This window comes from Chlorocebus sabaeus, chromosome 9 (genome assembly GCF_047675955.1).
Source record: "Chlorocebus sabaeus isolate Y175 chromosome 9, mChlSab1.0.hap1, whole genome shotgun sequence".
NCBI lineage: Eukaryota > Metazoa > Chordata > Mammalia > Primates > Cercopithecidae > Chlorocebus > Chlorocebus sabaeus.
The window spans coordinates 44723259-44745455 of NC_132912.1; the positions used below are offsets into that span (position 1 = coordinate 44723259).

General features: G+C 37.6%; 1 protein-coding gene and 1 non-coding gene across 2 annotated transcripts in view; one reads left to right on the forward strand and one right to left on the reverse strand.

Annotated features, from left to right (window-relative positions):
- Window positions 1-22197, forward strand: part of LOC103215734 (uncharacterized) — a 48216-nt gene that overhangs the window by 18400 nt on the left and 7619 nt on the right.
- On the reverse strand, window positions 14463-14568 carry LOC119620596 (U6 spliceosomal RNA). The gene has a single exon (XR_005237086.1). It is a non-coding gene; the product is annotated as a U6 spliceosomal RNA (small nuclear RNA).

Genomic DNA, 22197 nt, shown 5'->3' on the forward strand with positions numbered 1-22197 from the left:
CCTTTATGTTGTCACAGATTATGTCTTTATACATTATGTACCCATAATGTAAATTTATATTTAGTTCTTATCCATTTATCTTTTAAGTCCTGCAGGAAGTAAAAAAATGGAGTTACAAAGCAAACATACAATGACTCTGGCTTTTATATTTGTCTATATAGTTAACCTTATTGGAAATCTTTATTTTTTCATCCAGATTTGAGTCTAATTTCTTTTTATTTCATCTTGAAAGACACCCTTTAGTGTTTCCTGTATAGTAGGCCTAGTAACATCAAACTCTCAGCATTTGTTGATCTGGGATTATCTTCATTTCTCTTTCATTTTGAAGGATAGTTTTACTAGCTAGAGAATTCTCAGATGATAGTTGTTTTCTTTCAGCAATTTATATATGTCATCCATCTGTCTTCAGGGCTTTAATTGATCTCTGAGGAGATATCAGCTCATAATATTAATGAGGCTCTCTTGTAAAGTAAAAATGCCACAAAACTTTGCCACCATTTGAGGTTGCCTTTTTCCTGATTTAGCATTCACTTGGTTACTGTAAACCTTTAATTGTCTTCCAGAGTTCTAACAAGGTTGGTTTTTGTAGTTCTTGGTTTTTGGTGTTTCTGTGGGGAGACAGGTTGGAGCTGTGTACTCCACCATTTGATTATGTCACTCAACATTGTTAACTGAGTGGACCTGTTGTCCGTTCAAGAACAACAACAAAATGAGATATGCAAAGAAATAGGAAAAATGTGACCCATGCACGGGACTATCAACAGGCAACACAGTAATAACTGCCATTTAAATTGGCAGAAACCGGGTTGTTTGGTGCAGATCAATGTATATTGTGTAATTTGAGGAAAAGCCAGTAAAATAATGAAAAATGAACAAAACCTTAGGAAATAGATATCATTAGTTGCACCAGCATATACAAATGGAAGTATCAATATGAGAGAACGGAAAGGGAAAGAAAAATTTTTTGAAGAATTCGCAGAAACACCCACATTTTGTTGAAGAACACTAATATATTCATCCAAGAAGCTCAACAAACTCATAGGAGGATAAATGCAAAGAGGTTTATAGCCAGGCTTGTCATAATGAGAGATGTTTTTATCATGCTCTTATTTGACCTGCCTTATAAAAGTGATAATACAAGTGCTGGTGAAGATTTAGAGAAATTGAATTGTTTGTACATTTTTGATGGTATGTAAAATGCTACAGTCATTCTAGAAAATAGTTTTGTCAGTTCCATTTAAAACTAAAAACAAACTTAGCATGTGAACCACTAGTTGCACTGTTAGACATTTATCCTTGAGAAATAAAAACTTGCGTTCCATCAAAAAAATTTCATAGCAGTTTTATGGGTAATAGCCCAAACCTGAATAATCCAGATGTTTTTGAATGATAAATAATGTGTGGCGTGTCCATACCATGAAGTATTACCTGGTATTAAAATGGAATGAATGACGAATACATGTAACCTTATGGATGAATCTCAAGAGATTAAGCTGAGTTTTAAAAAAACCCAATCTCAAAAATTTACATATTTGTTCTGGTCCATCCCATAGAGTTGGGATGAACCCTCCTACCCCCCACGTTTGGTTTAGATATCAAAACTGGTAATGATATCAAGAGTATAATAAAGTTTATCACTTACAGAGACAGGTTTCTAGGGAGACCAGAGAAGGCTCCTAAGCAGGTCTAAATGTGGATTGAAAAAGAAGGGAGAAAGAACGGCTGCTTGTCATTAGGAATTTGGGGTGGGGTGAGCACACACAGAAAGGATGGAGTTTGTTTGGTTTGAGTTTCCTACTGGCGTTGACTACCTAGGCTTTATTATTGGCTTGCCCAAATGTAGGGTAATAGGGGAGATGGGTGGGATTTGAAATCTATTAGCAGCCAATTATCACAAATGCAGTTAGGCTGTTTATCATAATACCTCATGATTTTATTTGTGTAACAGTTTTGAATGACAGCATAGAGATGGGGAACAGATTTGTGGTTGCCAGTGTTAGGAAGGCGGAGAGGGTGGGAGATAGCTGTAGCTACCATGTGTGGGATCCTCGTGATGGGACTGTTCTGTATCACCAATGTTGTGATTTTCACAAAAATCTATACATGTGGCAAAATTTATAGAACTAGGTATATACATCTAATGCATGTGAAACTTGCGAAGTCTGAATAAAGTTGATTGAATGAATTAATGTCAGTTCTTGGCTGATATTGAACTGTAGTTCTGCAAATTGTTACCATGGAGAAAACTGTGTGAGGGATATACAGAATCTTCTCATTATTTCTTCGAGCTGCATGTCAATTTAAGAATTGTGTCCAGGCTGGGTGCGGTGGCACATGCCTGTAATCTCAGCACTTTAGGAGGCCAAGGTGGGTGGATCACTTGAACTCCGGAGTTTGAGACCAACCTGGGCAACATGGTGAAACCCCATCTCTACAAAAAGTGAAGACATTAGCCAGGTGTGGTGGTGTGTGCCTGTGGTCCCAGCTACTTGGGAGGCTCAGGTGGGAGGATCGCTTGAGCCCAGGAGGTCAAGGCTGCAGTAAGCTGTGATGGCACCATTTCACGCCAGCCTGGGTAACACAGTGAGACCTTGCCTCAAAAATAAAAAAGAATTGTCTTCAAATAAAAAGTTTTGTAAATTGCCTACCAACTATAAATAATTCAGCTTCTTAATCTTTAATAAAGGTAATAGGCTGGGTGTGGTGGCTCACGCCTGTAATCCCACCACTTTGGGAGGCTGACATGGGCAGATCACGAGGTAAGGAGATGGAGACCATCCTGGCCAACATGGTGAAACCCCGTCTCTGCTAAAACACAAAAAATTTAGCCGGGCGTGATGGTATGCGCCTGTAGTTCCAGCTACTCGGGAGGCTAAAGCAGGAGACTTGCTTGACCCCTGGAGGTGGAGGTTGCAGTGAGCCGAGATAGCACCGCTGTGCTCTAGCCTGGCGACAGAGCAAGACTCCATCTCAAAAAGTAAAATAAAATAAAATAAAGGTAATGGCCAAAAACATTTTGTACACTATTTGTTGAAAAATCACAGCACACTTTCTATATGAGAGATGCTGGATTTCTTCTATCAGCAGTTTTACTGAATCTCATAGAGGATCTACTGTCCATTACACAGACAAGAAAAAAATAATAAAACATAAAGGTTGGGAAGTCAAATTCTCATTTTGTGTGCAGACGATTTGATTATCTGTACAAGCAAAAGTAAATGTTACACAGAAGTGATTTAAATTACTAAAATCAGTTAGTTTAGTGAAGTGGTTGGCTGTAAGAACAATGGATAATATCAGTTGTGTGTTATTTACACACCATGAAACAAGTATATAAGAAACAATTTTCTTGAGAATTATATGAGATATAATCACATACTGTACTCCACCAGTTTTACGTGTATAAATCAATCATTGTTAGTGTATTTGCAGGATTATGCAAACTTCCTGACAATTTTTTTTTAACTTTTTTTGAGATGGAGTCTTGCTTTGTTGCCCAGGCTGGAGTGCAGTGGCGTGGTCTCAGCTCACTGCAACCTCTGCCTCCCAGGTTTAAGCCAATTCTCCTGCCTCAGCCTCCTGAGTAGCTAGGATTAGACAGCCTCCTGAGTAGCTGGGATTACATGCACATGCCACCACACCCAGCTGATTTTATATTTTCACCATGTCGGCCAGGCTGGTCTCAAACTCCTGACCTCAGGTTATCCAAGCACCTCAGCCTCCCAAAGTGCTGAGATACAGGCGTGAGCCACCACACCTGGGCGACAACTGTTTTTTTGAGACAGAATCTTACTCTGTCGCTCAGGCTGGAGTGCAGTGGTGCGATCTCGGCTCACAGCAACTTCCACCTCCTGGGTTCAAGCAATTCTCCTGCCTCAGCCTCCCGAGTAGCTGGGATTGCAGGCCTGCAGCACTATGCCCAGCTAATTGTTTGTATTTTTAGTAGAGATGGGGTTTCACCATGTTGGCCAGGCTGGTGTGGAACTCCTGACCTCAAGTGATCTGCCTGCATAGGCCTCCCAAAGTGCTGGGATTATAGGCGTGAGGCACCACGCCCAGCCGACACTGTTTCTTAGAACATTGTCATCATCCCTGAAACAAAGCCAATATCCATTAGCAATTACTTTCTCTTTCCCCTTTCCTGTAACCCTTGGCAACCAAAATTGACTTTTCTGTCTTTGTGGATTTGCCTAATCTGGATGTTTCATAAAAATGGAACTGTCTGTGACCTTGTCTGCCTGGCTTCTTTTTCTTAGCATAACATATTCAAGGTTCATCCATGTTGTAGCATGTATCAATATTTCATTTGTTTTTTATGGCCATATAACATGGTGTATAGATATATTACATTTTATGTATCCATTTGTCAGTGGATGGACATTTGGTTTTAGTTCTACTTTTTGACTATTATGAATAATTTTGCTGTAATTGTTCATGTATATGTTTTCACATGGACATGTATTTTCATTCATTTCAGATATATACCTAGAAGTAGAGTGCTGGTTATACGGTATCTCTGTGTTTAGCTTTCTTGGGAACTACCCGATTGTTTCTCATAGCAGCCACAATACTTTACAATCCTGCCAGCAATACATGAATTTTCCAATTTCTCCAGTTTGCCAACACTTTGTATTAATATTATTATTATTTATTATACCAATCCAGTAGTTGTAAAGAGGTATCTCATTGTGGTTTTTTGCATTTCTCAATGGCTAATGATGTTGAACATCTTTTTTTTTTTTTTTTCTTTTTGAGATGGAGTCTCGCTGTGTCGCCCAGGCTGGAGTGTAGTGGTGCAATCTCGGCTCACTGTAACCTCTCTCTCCTGGGTTCAAGCAGTTCTCTGCCTCAGCCTCCTGAGTACCTGGGATTACAGGTGCCCATCACCACGCCCAGCTAATTTTTGTATTTTTGGGAGAGATGGGGTTTCACCATGTTGGCCAGGCTGGTTTTGAACTCCTGACCTCGTGATCCACCTGCCTTGGCCTCCCAAAGTGCTGGGATTACAGGTGTGAGCCGCTGCTCCCGGCCTGATGTTGAACATCTTTTTACATACTTGTTGGCTATTTATGTATCTCCTTTGTCTATTTAAAACATTTACTTTATTTCATGACTTACAGAAAAATTGGGGAGATAGTAGAGAGAATTGCCATTTACCCAGTTTCTGCTGTTACTAATATATTAGGATGGTACGTTTGCAACAGCTGTTGAAACAACATTGGTACATGATTATTGACTAAAGTCCGTATTTTTATTTAGGGTCTGCTGATTTTTACCTAATGTCCTTCTTTGTTCCAGGATCCTTTCCAGGGCACCATATTACATTTAGTTGTTATGTCTCTTTAGGCTCCTCTTGGCTATGGTGGTTTCCCAGACTTTCCTTGTTTTGGATGACCTTGACAGTTTGGAGGAGTCCTGGTGAGGTATATATAAATCCCGTTTATTGGAATGTCTTATGTTTCTCTCAAGATAAGACTGGGATTATAGGTTTTGGGGAAAAAGGCCACAGTGGTAAAGTACCTTTTTTGTCACCTATCAAGCATGCATACTGTCACCATGTTTTATGACTTTTGATGTTGGCCTTAAATGTCTCGGCAAACATACAGTTTGTCCGCTATAAAGTTACATCTTTTTCCTATTTTCCATATTGTACACATTCGAACAATGTTACTCTGCACAACTCACACATAAGAAGTGGAGATTTATGAATTTTGTTGCTGTTGTTTTTTAGAGCACTTTCTTTCTTTCACTACAAGATGGTCCAGACTCATCTTATATATTCCCTTTCTGAAATCAGCCACCATTTCTTCATGTAACCCTGGTTCCTATTATTTGAGAATGGTGTTAGAAACCAAGATAGGGGCTAATGGTGTGCTAGGGTGTGGCCATCTCAGCTGACAGAACAGGGAAATATGCATGTGTATAATCCATGTAATATACTTACTTATAAATAGTTCTACATGTAACCGTCTGTATCTCTCTTAAGCTAAACATGTGTTTATACTTATACCTTCAACTCTTCATTACCACATGGATCATTCTAACTTTCTTCCCTTGCTTCACTGTAAATTACCATATCCAACAGTAAGAAATCTGGCTCTAACCATCCATCATTCATTTACTTTCTTTCTTTTTTTTTTTTTTTTTTTTTTTTTTGAGGTGGAGTCTCACTCTGTCACCCAGGTTGGAGTGCAGTGGTGTGATCTCAGCTCATGGCAACCTCCACCTCCTGAGTTCAAGTATTTCTCCTGCTTCCGCTTCCCAGGTGGCTGGGGCTACAGGTGCTTACCACCATGCCCAGCCAATTTTTGTGTTTTTAGTAGAGATGGAATTTTGCCATGTTTGACAGGCTGGTCTACAACTCCTGATCTTAGGTAATTCACCCACTTCAGCCTCCCAAAGTGCTGGGATTAAAGATGTGAGCAACCACGCCTGGCATTCCATTTACTGTCATTATTCTTTCCCTGTATACGTGTATAGCACTGTCAGAATTGTTAATCATACCCACGTGGAAAATAATTTTAAAATTTTGTCAACTAAAATACAGTACTTACGTGCAGATTTGCCTTTAGTCTCACAGACTTCTATCTCTTTCCGAAGTAATTAAGGTCAAGACTTCCTCCTGCATTGAAGGGGTTCCTTCATTGATACTATTTTTTTTGCGTTTGTAATGCAATTATATAGTTTTGGTACAGGATGCCTTTATTCCTGGCTTCTCCTGAACCCATGAGTTAGGTGAAATGGTAATTCCTTGAAATACACGAACTACCAAGACTTACATAGAATAAATAAACCATTCAAACAGACCAATATCAGTTAAATAAATTGAATCCATAAAGCTTTCAGAAAAGGAAGAAAAGAAAGAAAGAAAATAAATTATCAGACTTTTTTGGTTTCCTTGGTGATTTCTGTGCAACATTTAAGGAAGAAATATACCAGTTCCCCACAGTGTCTTTCAGAAAAGAGATGCAAAGGGAATCTTCCTAACACTTTTTAAAAAGGTTGTTTTTTCTCTTATCCTAAAAGCATATGAAGACCTTGCAAAGAAGAAAAACCACACACTAATATCCCTCATGAATATAGATGCAAAAATCCAAATAGAATCCAACATTGTATAAAAATAATTAGATGCCATGACCACTCAAGGCTGATTACAGTTTGAAAATCAATTAATGTGGTCGGGTGCGGTGGCTTACGCCTGTAATCCCAGCACTTTGGGATGCTGAGGCAGATTGATCACCTGACGTGAGGAGTTGGAGACCAGCCTGGCCAATGTGGTAAAACCCTGTCTCTACTAAAAATACCAAATAAGCTGGGCATGGTAGAGTGCGCCTGTATTCCCAGCTCCTCTGAAGGCTGAGGCAGAATTGCTTAGAACCGGGAATGCAGAGGTTGCAGTGAGCTGAGATTGCACCACTGCATTTCAGCCTGGTCAACAGAGCAAGACTGTCTCAAACAAACAAAAAAATCAATTTATGTAACCTGCCACATCAACAGGCTACAGAAGAAAACCATATCATGTCAATTGATGGACAAGAAGCATTTGATAAAATCCAACACCCATTCACGATAAAACTGAGCACAATAGGAATAGAGAGGAACTTCCTCAACTGGATAAAAAAAAAAATCTACAAAAAAACTATTGCTAAGATCGTAATGGTGAGACACTGGGTACTTTCTCCCTAAGATAAGGAAACAAGATGTCCTGTCTCCTTAGTCTTACTCAACATCTCATTGGAAATTGTGGGTAATGCCATAAGACAACAAAATAAGAGGCATACAGATGGACAAGGAAGAAATAAAACTTTCTTTGTTCGTGCAGCCATCATTGCCTAAGGAGGAAATTCTAAAGAACTCCCAAAACTATTAAGTCTTTATAGCAAAGTTGAAGGATAGAAGCTTAATATAGAAAAATAGTTTCCTTTTTTCATTATGTAGTCGTGTTATTTGTCCTTTTATTGTTGAATTGTAAGAGTTTTTTACATACTCTGTGTACCAGTCGCAAATTACATATGTTATTAGCCAATGTTTTTCTCCCATTTGTGGGTTGTCATTTTATTGTCTTTGTACTTGATAGCAAAATAATTTTTCATTCCATGAAGTCTAATTTGTTTTTTCTTCTGTTGCTTGTATTTTTGGTATGTTATGTAAAAGGGCTTTGTCTATCCCCAGGGCATGAAGATCCACTCCTGTATTTTCTTTAAGTAATGACTTTTAAATGTAGACCTGTGATCCATTTTCAATTAGTTTTTGTATATGGTGTGAGGAAAGGAATAATTTTGATTGTTTTGCATACAAATATTCAGTTGTCTCAGCATCATGTCTTGAAAAGGTGATTTTTCTTTTTCTTTTTTTTTTTTTTGGAGACAAAATGTCACTCTGTTGGCCAGGCTAGAGTGCAGTGGCGTGATCTTGGCTCACTGCAACCTCCATCCTCTAGGTTCAAGCAATTCTCCTGCCTCTGCCTCCTGAGTAGCTGGGATTACAGGCATGCACCACCACGCTTGGCCAATTTTTTTGTATTTTTAGTAGAGATGGGGTTTCACCATATTGGCCAGGCTGGTCTCAAACTCCTGACCTTGTGATCTGCTCGCCTCACCCTCCCAACGTGCTAGGATTCAGGCATGAGCTACCACGCCCAGCCGAAAAGGTGATTTTTCAACATTAAATTGTCTTGTCTTGGCATCATTGTTGAAAACTAACTGAACATAATATATAGTAGTGTTTATTTATGAATTCTCAATTTTATTTCACATTTACCTCTATGCCAGTATCATACCATCTTGATTATTGTAATTTTGTAGCAAATTTTCAAATTGAGAAGTGTATGTCTTCTTCCTATTTTTTTTTTTTTTAAGATAATTGTGATTATATTCAGTTCCCTAAATTTCCACATGAAATTTTAGACCAGCTTGTTAGTTTCTTCAAAAAGGCAGATAGGATTTTGGTAGGGATTATGTTGAATTTAGATATTAATTTGGCAGTTATTGCCATCTTAACCATATGAACACTATTCAGTGCCTTTCCATTTACTTAGGCTGTCTTTAATTTCTTCCATCATTGTTTTGTGGTTTTCAGACTATAAGCTCTGTATTTCTTTGATTACAGTTATAAGTATTTTATTCTTTTTGATGCTATTATAAATGGAATTTATTTATTTATTTGTTTGTTTGTTTATTTGTTAATTTTTTGAGACAGAGTTTTGCTCTTACTGCCCAGGGTGGAGTTCATTGTCACGATCTCGGCTCACTGCAACCTCTGCTTCTGGGATTCAAGCAGTTCTGCTGTCTCAGCCTCCCAAGTAGCTGGGACTATAGGCACATGCCACCATGCCTGGCTAACTTTTTTGTATTTTTAGTAGAGATGGGGTTTCACCATGTTAGCCAGGCTGGTCTCAACCACCTGACGTCAGGTGATCCACCCACCTTGGCATCCCAAAGTGCTGGGATTACAGGCTTGAGCCATTATGCCCCGCCAGAATTCTGTTTAAAATTTTATTTATGATTTGTTTGTTGTTAGTGAACTTGCACCCTGCAACATTGTTGAACTCTTTTATTAGTTTTAATATTGTTTTAGCAGATTCTTTAAGATTTTCTATATGCACAAGGAGTCAACTGCAAATACAGATAGTTTCACTTTTTTTTTTTTCAATCTGAATTCCCATTCCCCTTGCTTTTCTTGACTAGAATCTCCTGTGTGATGTGTAACCAGCAAGAGGACATTCTTGTCTTTTTTTTGTTCTTAGAGTAAAATCATTGTACCTTTCATTATTTAGTGTGATGTTAGTGGTGGACTTTTTGTAGATGCCTTTAATCAGGCTGAGGAAGTTTAACTCTATTCCTGGTTTGCTGATTGTTTTTATAGAGAAGATGGGCATTGGATTGGGTTAAATGCTTTTTCTCTATACCGAGATGATCATGTGGTTATTGTTTCTTTTCTACTTAACGTGGTGTATTAATTGATTTTCAAATGATAAACCAAACTTGCATTACTAGGATAAATCCCACTTGATCACTGTATGTAATCCTTTTTATATACTATTATACGAAATTTGCTAGTATTTTGTTGAGGATTTATAGATCTGTAATCATGACACATGGATCTGTAGTTTTTTTCATGTCTGATTTTGGTACCAGGGTAGTATTGGGATCATAGAATGAGCTGGCAAGTGTTTCTTCTTATTTTTTTGGAGTTTTTGAGTAATTGATAATTCTTTTTAAATGTTTGATAAAATTCTCCATTGAACCCATATGGATCTGTGTTTTGTTTTTGTTTTTGTAGTGGGAAGTTTTCTTGTCTGTTTTTTGTCTTGAGACAGGGTCTCACTATATTGCCCAGGCTGGAGTACAGTGGTGCAGTCATGGCTCACTGCAGCCTGACTTCCCAGGCGCAGGCAATTTTCCCACTTCAGCCTCCCAAGTAGCTGGGACTACAGGCATGTGCCACCACACCCAGCTAATTTTTTGTATGTTTTTTTGGAGAGATGGGGTTTCACCATGTTGCCTGGGCTGATCTCAAAACTCCTGAGTTCAAGTGATCCGCCTGCCTTGGCCTCCCAAAGTGGTGGGATTACAGGCATGAGCCACTGCATCCCACCTGTAATGAGGAGTTTTAAATTTACAACTTCACTCTTTTTACTTGCATAGGTCATTTCAGATTTTTCTTTTTCTTCTTGAGTTGGTTTTAGTCGTTTTTGTTTTATGGATATTTCCATTTTGTTGAAGTTAATTTGTTGGCATACATTGTTCCTACCATTCTTTGTAATTATTTTTAGTTCTGTAAGAGTACTAGTAATAAATACATCGTTAATCTCTACGTTTAGTAATTTGAATCTTCTTTTTTTTTTTTTTCAATGTCAGTCTAGTTATAGGTTTGTATATTTTGTTGATCTTTTCCAGGAATCAGCTATTGTTTTTCTGTTCTCTAATTCATTAATTTTTACTCTATAATCTTTATGCTTTCCTGCCTTCTGCTTGCTTTGGGTTTGTATTGCTGCTCCTATCCAGTGTTTTAAGGTGGAAAATTATTGATTTGAGATCTTTTTTAATATGGTTATTACAGATACAAATCTCTCTCTAAGCATTGCTTTATTTGTGTTCCATAAGCTTGAGTATGTCTTCATTTTTATCTTAAAGCATTTTTTAAAATTTCCCTTCTTATTGCTTGACTCTTTTTTTTTTAAACTTTGGAATGTGTTATATAATTTGTGCACATTTGTGCATTCTCAAAATTCCTTTGTCTTACTGATTTGTAATTTCCACTGTGGTCAGAGAATTGTTTTAAATTTATTCTGCGGAATGTTTCATGTGTACTTTTGAAGAATACCTTACTCCATTGTTTTTGAGTGGAATGTTCTGTCTACATCTCATAGATCTGGTTTGCTTTAGAGTGTCCTCTGTATTTTCTGTTTGCATGTTTATATTGTGCCCAGTTGTCCTAACTATTATTGAAAATGGGATATTACAGTTTGCAGTTAGTATCGTAGACTTGTGTATTTTTTCTTTTAATTCTGTCAGTTTTTGCTACACATGCTTTGAGGCTCTGTTAGTAGTTCATATGCTTAGAATTGTTATGTCTTCTTTATTGATTGACCCTTTTATTGTTATATTAATAAAATTCCTCTCTTTATCCCTAGTAAAATTTTTGTATTGAAGTGTATTTTGTGTGATATTAGGATAGCTACTCCAGCCTTACAGGTGCCATGTGCCTGATATATCTTTTTCTGTTTTCAAATTTTCAGTCTCTTATAGACAGCATATGTTTGGATTTTCACACTTTCGACAACCTGAGAATTATTGCTTTTTGATTGGATTTTCAAATCATTCCCTTTTTCCTGTTGTTATTGCTATACAGATGGTTCCTGACTTACAGTGGTTTGACTTATGATTTTTTTAACTTTTCAATGAGTTTATTGGGTTGAAACCCCTTTGTATCTTCAGGATTTACGAAGGTTCAACTTATATTTTTTCTAACTTTACTAGAATGTATTCCCATTTTAAGTGGAAAAACAGTATTTTCAACTAATTTGACTATTATCAGGTTGTAACTTGATTGTAAGTCAAGGAGCATCTGTAGTTGGATTTACTTCTGCCATTTTTGTTTTCAGTCTTGTACTTTTTTGATACTCTATTCCTTTTCTGCTTTCTTTTACATGACATGAGTATATTTTATTTTATTATTTTTATAGGTTTTGAGAGTTCAAGTGCAGTTTTGTTACCCAGACATGTCACATAGAGGTGAAGTCTGGGCTTTTAGTGTGGCCATCAGCAGAATAGTATACATTGCAGCCATCAAGTAATTTCTTATCCTTCACCCTCCTCCTCACCCCTCCAAGTCTCCAGTGTCTCTCATTCCACTCTGTATGTTTATGTGTACATAACATGAAATGAATATATTTTAGTATAAAGTTTTAATTTTTAAAATTACTGTGTCCCTTTGAACATTTATTTACGTAGTGGTGGTTGTTCTAGAACTTACCTAATAAATCTTACCTTATCAAAATCTACTTCAGATTTCTACTACCTTAACTCTAGTAAAATACAGAAACAGTACTTATATATAGCTCTATTTCCTCTTCTCCATTTGTTATTTTTATATGTAGTACATATATATATTTAAAATCCAACAATATATTGTTATACAGGCTGAGCATCCCAAATCCGAAAATCTCAAATGCTCCAAAATCTGAAACTGAGTGCCAGCATGCTCAACATGCTCAAAGGAAATGCTTATTGGAGTAATTCAGATTTTAGATTTCTAGATTTGGGAAGCTCAACCAGTAAGTATAATGTAAACATTCCAAAATTTGGAAAAAATCCAAAGTCAGAAACACTTTTGATGCCAAGCATTTCAGATAAAGGATACTCAACCTGTAATTGTTACTTTATGTCATTTGATGTCTTTTTTTTTTTCTTTTTAAACTTTAAGTTCTGTGATACATGTGCAGGACGTGGAGGTTTGTTGCATAGATATATGTGTGCCATGGTGGTTGACCCATCCTCTTAAGTTTCCTCCCCTCGCCCCCAACCGCTCAACAGGCCCCAGTGTGTGTTGTTCCCTTCCCTGTGTTCATGTGTTGATGCCTTTTAAAGAAGCTGAAAGAAAGATAGGGAGTATCTATTCATAGAGTTTGTTATACTAACCTTCTTATTCATCATTTCTGCTTTAATTCATTTGTTTGTGTGGATTCTGAGTTACCATCTAGGGTAATTTCCTTACTCTAGCACAGATTTGTTCCTCTGTCTGTTTTTTTTTTTTCCCCCTGAGATGGAGCCTCGCTTTGTTGCCCAGACTGGAGTGCAGTGGCATGATCTGGGCTCACTGTAACCTCCGTCTACTGGGTTCAAGCGATTCTCCTGTCTCAGCCTCCCGAGTAGCTGGGATTACGGGCATGCGCCAACACACCCAGCTAATTTTTGTGTTTTCAGTAGAGACATGGTTTTGCCATGTTAGCCGGTCTGGTCTCTAACTCCTGACCACAGGTGATCTGCCTACCTGGGCCTCCTAAAGTGCTGAGATTACAGGCGTGAGCCACCACACCCAGCCACTCTGTTTATTTTTTTGCTTTATTCTTTTTTTTTTTTTTTTGCTTTATTATTTGTTTCCTTGTTTATAAATGTATTTATTTATTTTTGAAACAGAGTCTCTCTGAGTCATTGTGAGGCTAGAGTGCAGTGGTAGGATCGCAGCTCATTGCAGCCTCAGCCTCCTGGACTCAAACAATACTCCCAACTCAGCCTCCTGAGTAGCTGAGACTATACGTGTGTGCCACTATGCCCGGCTAATTAAACCAATTTTATTTTTTAGAGATGGGGTCTCAGTATGTTGCCTAAGCTGATCTTGAACTCCTAGGCTTAACTGATCTCCTGCTTCAGCCTCTCAAAGTGTTGGGATTACTGGCGTGAGCCACTGTGCCCGGCCTGCCTTATTGTTAAATATATTGCATTTCTATATGTTATAGGTCCAACAATGCAGTTATAAACATTGACTTATACATATTTGCTTATTAAATTGGGTAGGAAAAGAAAGAAAAATGTGCCTTTTTTACTCTCTCGTATCATTGCCTTTACCCACAATAATTGTGGATTTGAACTAGTGTTTGGAATCACTTGTTTTCACCCTAAAGAACTTCTTTTCTTTCTTTTATGGTTAGTCTACTAGCAGTCGATTCTCAAGTTTTTTTGGTTTCTATTTGTTTTTTAATTTGAGGATTTTAAATTTTCACCCTCCGTTTTGCAAATAGTTCTGCTATTTTAGGGGACAGGTTATTAAAAAAAATTTTTTTTCGGTACACTGAATATGTCATCCTGCCTCCTTCTGGCCTCTACTGCCTCTGATGAGAAGCCATATGTTAATCTTAGGACATTCCCTTGCATGCGAGGAATTGTATTTCTCTTGATGCTTTCAAGATTTTCTCTTCATCAACAGATTTGCAAGTTTTTGGCGTCTTTTTTTTTTTTTTTTAAATAATGGAAAACTTCACGAACTTGTGTGTCATTCTTGTGTAGCTGCTATGCTAATCTTCTTGGTATTGTTCCAGTTTTAGTATATGTGTTACAAAGTGAGCATAGCCATTCATTTGTTTGAATATTTTTTCTGCTACTTGATATTTCTCCACTCCTTCTGGTACTTCTGTTATGAATATATTGGTGTAGTTAATGGCGTTCCTCATTTTTTTGAGGGCTTCTTCATTTTTCATCACTCTTATTTCTCTCTGTTCTTTAGATTACTTAATCTCTATTGAGCCATCTTCAAGTTTACTGATTATTTTGCCAGCTACAACCTTTTTTTCTATTTTTTTCTTTTTTGAGATGAAGTTTTGCCCTTTTTGCCCAGGCTGCAGTGCAGTGGCACTATCTTGGCTCACTATAACCTCCGCCTCCTGGGTTCAAGCAATTCTCTTGCCTCAGCCTCCAGAGTAGCTGGGATTACAGGCACGTGAGCTACCATGCTCATTTTTTTTGTATTTTTAGTAGAGACGGGGTTTCACCATGTTGGTTAGGCTGGTCTCGAACTCCTGACCTCAGGTGATTTGCCTGCCTCGGCCTCCCAAAGTGCTGGGATTACATGCGTGAGCCACCCCGCCCAGCCCAATCTTTTGGTGAGTCATTCTAGTGAGTTTTCCATTGCAGTTATAATATTTGAATCCAGAATTTTCATTGTATTCTTTTCTGTCTTCTTACTGATATTTTTCTGTTTGATGAGGCATCATCATACCTCCCTTTTCTGAGTAGTGTTTCTTTGTGAGCATATTTGTTTTCATTTTTATTTTTATTTTTTATTTTGATGTGGTCTCGCTCTGTCTCCCAGGCTGGAGTTCAGAGGCATGATCTCAGCTCACTGCAACCTCTGCCTCCCAGGAAGCCATTCTCTTACCTCAGCCTCCAGAGTAACTGGGATTACAAGTGCCTGCTACTACACCCAGCTGATTTTTGTATTTTTAGTAGAGACAGGGTTTCACCATGTTGGCCAGGTTGGTCTTGAACTCCTGACCTCAGGTGACCTCCTGCCTCGACCTCCCAAAGTACTGGGATTACAGGTGTGAGCCACTGTGCCTGGACTGAACATATTTATAATAGCTGCTTTGAGGTCAGCTAAGTCTGATATCCAGATCTTCTCAAGGGCAGTTGCTATTGCCTACTGTTTTTCCTGTATATAGGTGACAGTCTCCCATTTGTTTGTATGTCTTGTAATTTTTTTGTTGAAGAATAGACATTTTAGACAATACTTTGTGCTTTCTCTAGATAGTGGTTCTTCTATTCTCTCTAGGCTTGTTGTTGTTTCTTATTAGGTGACTTGACTGTACTATTTGAGAGAAGCTTTTTCACTCCCATTGGGTTCTCACTGATATTGCTTGTCAGAGGGCTCCTCCTTAGAAATACACACTGTCTTTAGGATGGCAGTGGTGTTAACAGTGCTGTCTTTGAGTGTCTCTTTCTGTGATGGCTGTGTTAGCCTGTCTGCCTCTGTTGGTGTTACACTTTGCTGATAGCCTCTACTGATTGCTGACATACTGCTCTGTTGTTTTCAACACTGTCCTGGACCATATGTTGCTCTTAGTTTGCTCTTGTTAAATTTGGGTTCTTTCTAGAGGGTTGTCTTTGAGGCTTTGAGTTTGCTTTTTATGTTGCCATTCTGAAAGTCACCTCCTAGAAAACATAAATTTAAAAATCATTACTGTGGAGAATCTGTGTATGCATTTGTGTGAGTGTCTCTGGTAGATAGGAACACATCTAATTGCCCTGGATGTCTCTTCTTAGCCATCTCTTTCCCTTGCTCTCTCCAGTAAACTTTCAGTTGGTCTGTAGTTTAGCTTGTTTCTGTCATAGAACTGCCACCCTCTTCTTAATTGGTTATCATTGAATTTCCATCCTTTTTGAGGGTGACCTCAGGCTTGCACTCACCCACACTCTGTTCTGAACAAAGTGAGTTTTCTGGAGGAGAGTTTTGGAACTCTCTGTCCTGTCCTGACAGCTGGCCCTAGGTGAGAGTCCTGCTCCATTATTTGGGATCTGGAGGCTACAGCAGTGTTTTGCTTTTCTATGATGGATGACACTGTACTTAATGATCAGGGATCTGGGTTGGGGCAGTAGTCTCTGGTCTTCTTGGTTTATTTTGGAATCTGTTCTCAATGAGCTAGGTGGGCATTGTACTCCACTCTTCTCAGACTGCCATGACTGGGCTGGATATTTTCATTGGGGTGGTGGAGGAAGCTGGCTCAAGGCCTTTTGGCAGTTCTTTCTTAGAACTTGAAGCTGTGGGGATTGAGAGGTGCTGTTGGCTTGCAAGAGATAGATGCACACAGAGAGAGGTCTGGAGATCTGTAAAGGGGCCTCCATGAATGTTCAGCAAAGTACTAATCAGCTCATGTATATGAGGAAATGAGTGAAATAACTTTTGAAAAGAATCAGAGGAAACAGTACACAGTACTCACATAGGGCCTGGAAAAGGACTGATCCTGCCAGCCAGAGTGGAATAACTCATAATTCAGAGTATTGGGTAGAGTGTTCAGAAAGATCTTTTCTCCGTGGTGAGGAGTAATGTTCCCCAAACTGAGCACTGCTTCAGATTTGCCTAACAAATCATAAAAGCAAGACCTGAAAGTGACACATTGTTTCCAAGAGACTTAAGTGCATCCTAGAGCAAAGCACAAAAATACTTATTGGAAGCCAAAAGTACCCAGCATCCAACCAAGTAAAACTCTCAGTCTTCCATCCATTGAAATATTACCAGACTTACAGACATATGAGAAAACATGAGCTTTCTCAAAGAGACTAACCAGGAAATTGAAATGGACTCAGAATTGCCATAGATAGTAGAATTAACTGACAAGTTCATTGAAAACAGTATTATAATTGGGTTCCATATGTTCTAAAACTTAAGTAGAGACATGGAAGATTTAAAAAAAGAACCCAAATCAAAATTCAGTATAACAGAAAAGATAGAAGTCAGATTTCTAGAAATGAAATGAAAACTATAATGCTTGAGATGAAAAACACATGGCCAGCCTTTGGTGTCTCACACCTGTAATCCCTGCACTTTGGGAGGCCAAGGCAGGTGGATCTCCTGAGCTCAGGAATTTGAGACCAGCCTGGGCAACATGGTGAAACCTCGTCTGTAGCAAAAATGCAACAACAAAAAAATTAGCTGGGTGTGGTGGTACATGCCTGTGGTGGTCCTAGCTACTTGGGAGCCTGAGGTGGGAGGATCACTTGAGCCTGGGAGGTGGATGTTTCAGTGAGCCGAGATTGCACTTCTGCACTGCAGCCTGGGTGACGGAGTGAGACCCTGTCTCCCCGCTTCTGAAAAAAGAGTAACACATAGGGCAAGAACTGATGGCAGTTTAAACATTACCGAAGAAAAAGTTTAGGGAACTTGAACACATAGTAATAGAAGCCATCCAAATGAAACAGAGAAAAAGCATATTTGAAAAATAAGCAAGCCCTTGTGCCGGGTGCAGTGGCTCATGCCTGTAATCCCAAAACTTTGGGAGGCCAAGGCGGGTCGATCACGAGGTCTAGAGATCGAGACTATCTTGACCAACGTGGTGAAACCCCATCTGTACTAAAAATACAAGAATTAGCCGGGCATGGTGGCAGGTGCCTGTAGTCCCAGCTACTCGGGAGGCTGAGGCAGGAGAATCACTTGAAGATGGGAGGCGGAGGCTGCAGTGAGCCGAGATTGCACTGCTGCACTCCAGCCTGGCGACAGAATGAGACTCTATCTCAAAAAATAAAAGCAAGCCCCTGTGAGCTTTAGGAGAATTTCAAGTAGTCTCTAACACACATGGAATTGGAGTCTCTAAAAGGAAAGTGGGAAAAGAACAGAAAACAATATTTTAAGAATGATTAAAAAATTTCCAAATGTGATGGGAACCTACCAATCTAAGAAGCTCATCAAACCCTGAGCACAGGAGGCATGAAGAAAACTACACCAAGCCTCATGAATGCTCTAAATCAGTGTTAAAATGAAATCCTCAAAGCAGCCAGAGATAAAGGACATGTTTTATGGAGGAACAAAGGTAAGGATGATAGCAGATTTCTCCTTAAATGAGGCAACAGAGAAAATAGTAGAACATTAATTTTAGTTTTAAAAGCAAAAAAACTCAGTGTAGAGTTGTATACTTGGTAAAAATAGCTATGAGAAACAGTGAAGAAATAAGGACGTTCCAGGTAAACAAAGCTGAAAGATTTCCTCTCCAGCAGACCTGCACCACAAGAGGTGTTCTGATGTCTGATGGAAATCTGGATCTACCCAGGGGGATGAAGAACAGGAAATGTTGACTACTTGGATATGTATACAAGATATTTTTCTTTATGTAAATCTCTAAAAGATACTGACTTTGTACAAAAATAACATCAAATGTATTGTGGGGTTTATAACATATTTAAAATATATGACAATCACAGTCTAAAAAGGCTATGAAAAGGAAGTAAAGTATATACTATTGGAAGATTCATATATGTACTATTACTGAAAAGTACACTGACTAAAGGTTTTATAAACATTGATGATCACAGAAAATATAAATGGTCTAAAACACCCCATTTAAAAGCAGAGATTTCTGGATAAGATAAATAAAAATAAGATCCAGTCATGCTGCCTATAAAGGCAACATGTTAGATTCAGAGACAAATAGATAAACAAAAAGAATGGGAAAAGATATAGAATGGTAAAATTATTCACAAGGCTGCAGTGCTCTGACAGCCAGATGAAGTAGCTTTCAGAGCCAGGAATACCAGTGATAAAGTTTTTTTCCTATTGATAGAGATCAGTCTATCAAGAGGATTTAACAATCCTAAACTCAGGTTAGTTACAGATTTGCAAAATATTTGAAGCAAAATCTGATAGACGTGGAAGGATAAATAGATCCACAGTTATAATCAGAGGTTTTAGCATCCTTTTAATAATTGATAAAACAGGAAATGAAAAAGGAGCAAAGATATAATAGACTTAACCCTAAATAACTTGACATTTATAAAATATCTTCTGCACCCTCCTCCCCAAATAAAACAGTGGAATATACATTCTTTCCAAGGGCAGATGAATGAATATATTTACAAGGGTAAATCACATTCTTGATTATAAAACAAACCTTAATAAATGTAAAAGGATTGAAGTCATATATTTTCTCCCACCATAAGTGGTTTAAATTTAGTTAAATTAAAAATTAGTAACAGAAGTATCTAAAAAATCCCTAATAGTTGGAAACTGAATATACGTCTACATAATGGATGCCTCAAAGAAGAGTTAGAAGAGAAAATTAGAAAGTATTTTGAACTTTGGGTTAATGAAAACAGAATTTATGGGAAATTTACTTGTAAGAAATTTAGATATAGGAAATATAAAATACATATAATACTCATTGATTTCATTGTTTTCCATTTTGATCCTTACTCCTTTTTTCTACTTACTTTTGAGTTCAATTTACTTTTTTCTAACTTTTTAAGGTGGAAGCACCTGAGATCATTAATTTGAGATCTTTCTTGTGCAACACAAATAAGCAGTGTGTGCTTGTATTATGTGCGTATATATCCACTATCTGTAAATGCATATATGAAGTTTCCACAATATGTAAATGCATATATGAAGTTTATCATATATGGGATATAATGTATTATGTGTAATATATATTAAACATATTATGAAGTTTAACTTGTGTTGAATAAGAAGAAAGGTCTAAATCAATGGTCTCAGCTACTTGCACTTTGAGAATGTAGAAATGAAGACAAATCCATATAGTAGTAGAAGAAAAGAAATAAGAAACAAAATGGAGAACAATATAATCTGTAAAAACAGAAAAACAATTGAGAAGATCAGTGAAATCAAAAGCTGTTTCATTAAGATCGATAAAATGGATAAACTTCTAGGTGGAACAGGTTATCAATATCAAAAATAAGAATGATGTATCATTGAAATTCTATAGATATTATGAAGGAAGTGAAGGAATACTATACCTGTAAGTTATCAATTTGATGATTTTGGTGAAATGAACAGTTTACTCCAAATAAACAGCTACTACTGCTTACTCCAAAACAAATAGATAACCTTTCCACAAAGGTCCCCAGATGCTTCAGTAGTGAATTCCAGCAAACAATTAATAGTACCAATTCTATACAGACTTCTCCAGAAAATTCAAGAAGAGGGAATACTTCCTAAATCATTCTTTGAGTCCAGCATTGCCCTAATAACAAAACCAGACAGAGACATTGCAAGGAAAGAAAGCTGTAGACCTGTGTCCTTCATGAACATAAATTCAAAAACTCTAGGGATTGGAAACCAGTGGTATATAACAAGGTTATTAATACCTCATGACCAAGTGTGGTTAATCCCTGGCACGCTTTTTCATCATTTGAAAAGCAGTCAGTATAATTCCCTGTGTCTAAGCCAACTTCATGGTTAGGGTAACTTGTGCAGTCACATGTTGCTGCACTCTTGTAAGAAGGGATCCTGTACTTCGCTTAGTGCCCTGCTGTTGCCATCTTGAAGTTCTTCACAGTTTTATTTTTGAACTTGTGATTTGTATGTGAAGTTTGATGGACACTGGACTATGTGTGCAAGTAGACAGGATACTTGAGAGGCAGTGCCCTACTAAGCTGTTGGTCTGTGTAGTATGGCCTGGGAGTGTCCTGGAATTGTGTGCAGGTGGCCAAGGCAATGACCTTTGTCTGCACTGGTTGCAGCAGCAGCAAACTCACAAACAGTTGCACCCCAAAGAGGACCCACAGTGTGAGGCTGGCTTGCTTGTCTCTCCCCTAAGTCTGTCCCTCTGACATTCTTAGGAAATACTAATTTTCTGGGCTGAGTACTGGGACAGTAACCTCCAGCTTTGAAGCAGTCATCATTGTCAGTAAAGTATTAGAAAATAAAAGCATACTTGTGGACATTGTGTTAAGGGACACTAGGCAGTTACTAGAATTCTTTGGAGTGCAGATTCTCTGGTCTTAAGAACTGCTGCAACATTGCAAAGCAAATATCCACGGGCTTGGAAATAGGAATTTCATTTGATGGGAGAGAACATTATTTTCGTATGAAATTTTGGTTGAAACAAATCAGTTTTAAAAATAGGCTTTTTTTTGCATTTGAAAATACAGCAATACACTGCATAAACAGGTGTTTCCAATTATATGCAAATCATGAAGCTATTTTTGGTTTCTTATACAAGATGTGGGAAATGTCAGAGGAAACATTAAAATGCCATTGTATAAATTTACATGTAAAATTGAATTCAGTTTTGTACAAAACTAATGTTCACGAAGAATTTCAGAGAGCTGCTACTCCAGTCTTTGTCTATATTTACCAAAACTTGTACTTTTTTAACTTTTATTGTATAATAATGTATCAGAAATCAGAAATTTAGCCCATATTGCCACAACGTATAAAGAACCAACAGGTCCCTAATGATTACATCAGCTGAAAAAATCAACCTTCTCAAATAAAAAATAGCAAAAATTATTTATCTTGCATTTGCCAAGAATATATATTACTTTCAATTATATATTGAAAATGAAGTTGCTAAAAATATAAATTTTGATGACTTAATAAATGAATTTGCGAAAAGAGTGCCAGAAAATCTAATGATCAGTCAAGATATATTAACAAACTATTAGTAATTATTGTATTATTTAAAGTTATTACAACAAAACTTTTTTGTGATTGTAAATTTATGTTGTTTTGTATTACTATTATACCTGTATT